This window comes from Oncorhynchus nerka, linkage group LG14, assembly GCF_034236695.1.
Source record: "Oncorhynchus nerka isolate Pitt River linkage group LG14, Oner_Uvic_2.0, whole genome shotgun sequence".
NCBI lineage: Eukaryota > Metazoa > Chordata > Actinopteri > Salmoniformes > Salmonidae > Oncorhynchus > Oncorhynchus nerka.
Window position 1 is genome coordinate 8,814,957 of NC_088409.1, and position 5,000 is coordinate 8,819,956.

Here is a 5,000-nt window from a genome sequence, read left to right on the forward strand (position 1 = left end):
ATTAGGAAGCTGAGAAGTCTCAGAGGAGCATTAGGACGCTGAGAAGTCTCAGAAGAGCATTAGGAAGCTGAGAAGCCTCAGAGTGGCATTAGGAAGCTGAGAAGTCTCAGAAGAGCATTAGGAAGCTGAGAAGCCTCAGAGAAGCATTAGGAAGCTGAGAAGTCTCAGAAGAGCATTAGGAAGCTGAGAAGCCTCAGAGTGGCATTAGGACGCTGAGAAGCCTCAGAGAAGCATTAGGAAGCTGAGAAGTCTCAGAAGAGCATTAGGAAGCTGAGAAGCCTCAGAGTGGCATTAGGAAGTTGAGAAGTCTCAGAGTGGCATTAGGAAGTTGAGAAGTCTCAGATGAGCATTAGGAAGCCTGAGAAGCCTCAGAGTGGCATTAGGAAGCTGAGAAGCCTCAGAGTGGCATTAGGAAGCTGAGAAGCCTCAGAGTAGCATTAGGAAGCTGAGAAGTCTCAGAAGAGCATTAGGAAGCTGAGAAGCCTCAGAGTGGCATTAGGAAGCCTGAGAAGTCTCAGAGGAGCATTAGGAAGCTGAGAAGTCTCAGAGAAGCATTAGGAAGCTGAGAAGTCTCAGTGGAGCATTAGGAAGCTGAGAAGTCTCAGTGGAGCATTAGGAAGCTGAGAAGCCTCAGAGAAGCATTAGGAAGCTGAGAAGCCTCAGAGGAGCATTAGGAAGCTGAGAAGCCTCAGCGGAGCATTAGGAAGCTGAGAAGTCTCAGCGGAGCATTAGGAAGCTGAGAAGTCTCAGAAGAGCATTAGGAAGCTGAGAAGCCTCGGAGTGGCATTAGGAAGCTGAGAAGTCTCAGAAGAGCATTAGGAAGCTGAGAAGCCTCAGAGTGGCATTAGGACGCTGAGAAGCCTCAGAGAAGCATTAGGAAGCTGAGAAGTCTCAGAAGAGCATTAGGAAGCTGAGAAGCCTCAGAGTGGCATTAGGAAGTTGAGAAGTCTCAGAGTGGCATTAGGAAGTTGAGAAGTCTCAGAGGAGCATTAGGAAGCCTGAGAAGCCTCAGAGTGGCATTAGGAAGCTGAGAAGCCTCAGAGTGGCATTAGGAAGCTGAGAAGCCTCAGAGTGGCATTAGGAAGTTGAGAAGCCTCAGAGTGGCATTAGGAAGCTGAGAAGCCTCAGAGAAGCATTAGGAAGCCTGAGAAGTCTCAGAGGAGCATTAGGAAGCCTGAGAAGCCTCAGAGAAGCATTAGGAAGCTGAGAAGTCTCAGAAGAGCATTAGGAAGCTGAGAAGCCTCAGAGTGGCATTAGGAAGCCTGAGAAGCCTCAGAGAAGCATTAGGAAGCTGAGAAGTCTAAGAGGAGCATTAGGAAGCCTGAGAAGCCTCAGAGTGGCATTAGGAAGCTGATAAGCCTCAGAGTGGCATTAGGAAGCTGAGAAGCTTCAGAGTGGCATTAGGATGCTGAGAAGCCTCAGAGGAGCATTAGGAAGCTGAGAAGCCTCAGAGGAGCATTAGGATGCTGAGAAGCCTCAGAGGAGCATTAGGAAGCTGAGAAGTCTCAGTGGAGCATTAGGAAGCTGAGAAGTCTCAGAGGAGCATTAGGAAGCCTGAGAAGTCTCAGAGGAGCATTAGGAAGCCTGAGAAGTCTCAGAGGAGCATTAGGAAGCTGAGAAGTCTCAGAGGAGCATTAGGAAGCTGAGAAGTCTCAGTGGAGCATTAGGAAGCTGAGAAGTCTCAGAGGAGCATTAGGAAGCTGAGAAGTCTCAGAGGAGCATTAGGAAGCCTGAGAAGCCTCAGAGGAGCATTAGGAAGCTGAGAAGTCTCAGAGGAGCATTAGGAAGCATGAGAAGCCTCATTGCAGCTGAGAGGATTTATAATGTCTTCTATCTGTCTATTATCAGTGTTTTCATCAAGAGATGCCGGTCGCAGACAGGTTAAAGAGTAGCACACACTGTCTAACCCCTTTCAAACATATGGCCTGACGTTTACACACACACATACACCCCACTTCCCACTCCTCACACAACACTCTGAAGGGCTGTCAAACACAGCCAGCTGAAACCAACTCATCTCCCCTCTTCACTTCCTCACGCTCTCACAACACTCTGAAGGGCTGTCAAACACAGCCAGCTGAAACCAACCCATCTCCCCTCTTCACTTCCTCACACTCTCACAACACTCTGAAGGGCTGTCAAACACAGCCAGCTGAAACCAACTCATCTCCCCTCTTCACTTCCTCACGCTCTCACAACACTCTGAAGGGCTGTCAAACACAGCCAGCTGAAACCAACCCATCTCCCCTCTTCACTTCCTCACACTCTCACAACACTCTGAAGGGCTGTCAAACACAGCCAGCTGAAACCAACCCATCTCCCCTCTTCACTTCCTCACACTCTCACAGCACTCTGAAGGGCTGTCATCTCCCCTCCTGCCCAAAGAAGGGAAATAGTTCTGATGTCTCCTTCACATTGTAAACATTCCACAGATTCCTCCTCCTGGGAGCCATGCAGGAGCTGAGATACTCTACCACCACACTACTAGTTACTGTATGAGATACTCTACCATGACACTACTAGTTACTGTATGAGATACTCTACCACCACACTACTAGTTACTGTATGAGGTGATCTACCACCACACTACTAGTTACTGTATGAGGTGATCTACCACCACACTACTAGTTACTGTATGAGATACTCTACCACCACACTACTAGTTACTGTATGAGATACTCTACCACCACACTACTAGTTACTGTATGAGATACTCTACCATGACACTACTAGTTACTGTATGAGGTGATCTACCACCACACTACTAGTTACTGTATGAGATACTCTACCACCACACTACTAGTTACTGTATGAGATACTCTACCATGACACTACTAGTTACTGTATGAGATACTCTACCACCACACTACTAGTTACTGTATGAGGTGATCTACCACCACACTACTAGTTACTGTATGAGGTGATCTACCACCACACTACTAGTTACTGTATGAGATACTCTACCACCACACTACTAGTTACTGTATGAGATACTCTACCACCACACTACTAGTTACTGTATGAGATACTCTACCATGACACTACTAGTTACTGTATGAGGTGATCTACCACCACACTACTAGTTACTGTATGAGATACTCTACCACCACACTACTAGTTACTGTATGAGATACTCTACCATGACACTACTAGTTACTGTATGAGATACTCTACCACCACACTACTAGTTACTGTATGAGGTGATCTACCACCACACTACTAGTTACTGTATGAGGTGATCTACCACCACACTACTAGTTACTGTATGAGATACTCTACCACCACACTACTAGTTACTGTATGAGATACTCTACCACCACACTACTAGTTACTGTATGAGATACTCTACCATGACACTACTAGTTACTGTATGAGGTGATCTACCACCACACTACTAGTTACTGTATGAGGTGATCTACCACCACACTACTAGTTACTGTATGAGGTGATCTACCACCACACTACTAGTTACTGTATGAGGTACTCTACCACCACACTACTAGTTACTGTATGAGGTGATCTACCACCACACTACTAGTTACTGTTGTAGGGAATAGGGCTCTAGAGTAGTGTACTATATAGGGAATAGGGCTCTTGAGTAGTGTACTATATAGGGAATAGGGCTCTAGAGTAGTGTACTATATAGGGAATAGGGCTCTAGAGTAGTGTACTATATAGGGAATAGGGCTCTAGAGTAGTGTACTATATAGGGAATAGGGCTCTAGAGTAGTGTACTATATAGGGAATAGGGCTCTAGAGTAGTGTACTATATAGGGAATAGTGCTCTAGAGTAGTGTACTATATAGGGAATAGTGCTCTAGAGTAGTGTACTATATAGGGAATAGGGCTCTAGAGTAGTGTACTATATAGGGAATAGGGCTCTTGAGTAGTGTACTATATAGGGAATAGTGCTCTAGAGTAGTGTACTATATAGGGAATAGGGCTCTAGAGTAATGTACTATATAGGGAATAGGGCTCTTGAGTAGTGTACTATATAGGGAATAGTGCTCTAGAGTAATGTACTATATAGGGAATAGGGCTCTAGAGTAATGTACTATATAGGGAATAGGGCTCTTGAGTAGTGTACTATATAGGGAATAGGGCTCTAGAGTAGTGTACTATATAGGGAATAGGGCTTTAGAGTAGTGTACTATATAGGAAATAGGGCTCTAGAGTTGTGTACTATATAGGGAATAGTGCTCTAGAGTAGTGTACTATATAGGGAATAGTGTGAACTGTTAAGTTAGTGGAGGAACAACAGCTGATTGAGCTGTGAAAACCACCAACGCTGTGGGTCGGACAGGCTAGTCATTCTCCCAACGCTGTGGGTCGGACAGGCTAGTCATTCTCCCAACGCTGTGGGTCGGACAGGCTAGTCGTTCTCCCAACGCTGTAGGTCGGACAGGCTAGTCATTCTCCCAACGCTGTGGGTCGGACAGGCTAGTCGTTCTCCCAACGCTGTAGGTCGGACAGGCTAGTCATTCTCCCAACGCTGTGGGTCGGACAGGCTAGTCGTTCTCCCAACGCTGTAGGGTCGGACAGGCTAGTCATTCTCCCAACGCTGTGGGTCGGACAGGCTAGTCATTCTCCCAACGCTGTGGGTCGGACAGGCTAGTCATTCTCCCAACGCTGTGGGTCGGACAGGCTAGTCATTCTCCCAACGCTGTGGGTCGGACAGGCTAGTCGTTCTCCCAACGCTGTGGGTCGGACAGGCTAGTCGTTCTCCCAACGCTGTGGGTCGGACAGGCTAGTCGTTCTCCCAACGCTGTGGGTCGGACAGGCTAGTCGTTCTCCCAACGCTGTGGGTCGGACAGGCTAGTCATTCTCCCAACGCTGTGAGTCGGACAGGCTAGTCATTCTCCACACACAGACAACGGATCAGAGATTTAAAACTAAAACAAATACCACACGCTGTTGGGCTAATATGATTGGTGTGGGTTTAAAGAAGAGCCAATCATAATTGAGCTACTACAAAGTCCATTTTTCATATTCCTCAGTCT

At 46.8% G+C, this 5,000-nt stretch overlaps 1 protein-coding gene across 1 annotated transcript in view; it reads right to left on the reverse strand.

Moving 5' to 3' along the window:
• The window catches only part of LOC115123608 (TGF-beta receptor type-2-like), a 73,525-nt gene that overhangs the window by 12,674 nt on the left and 55,851 nt on the right, over positions 1-5,000 (reverse strand). The gene's annotated exons all lie outside the window — the stretch shown is intronic.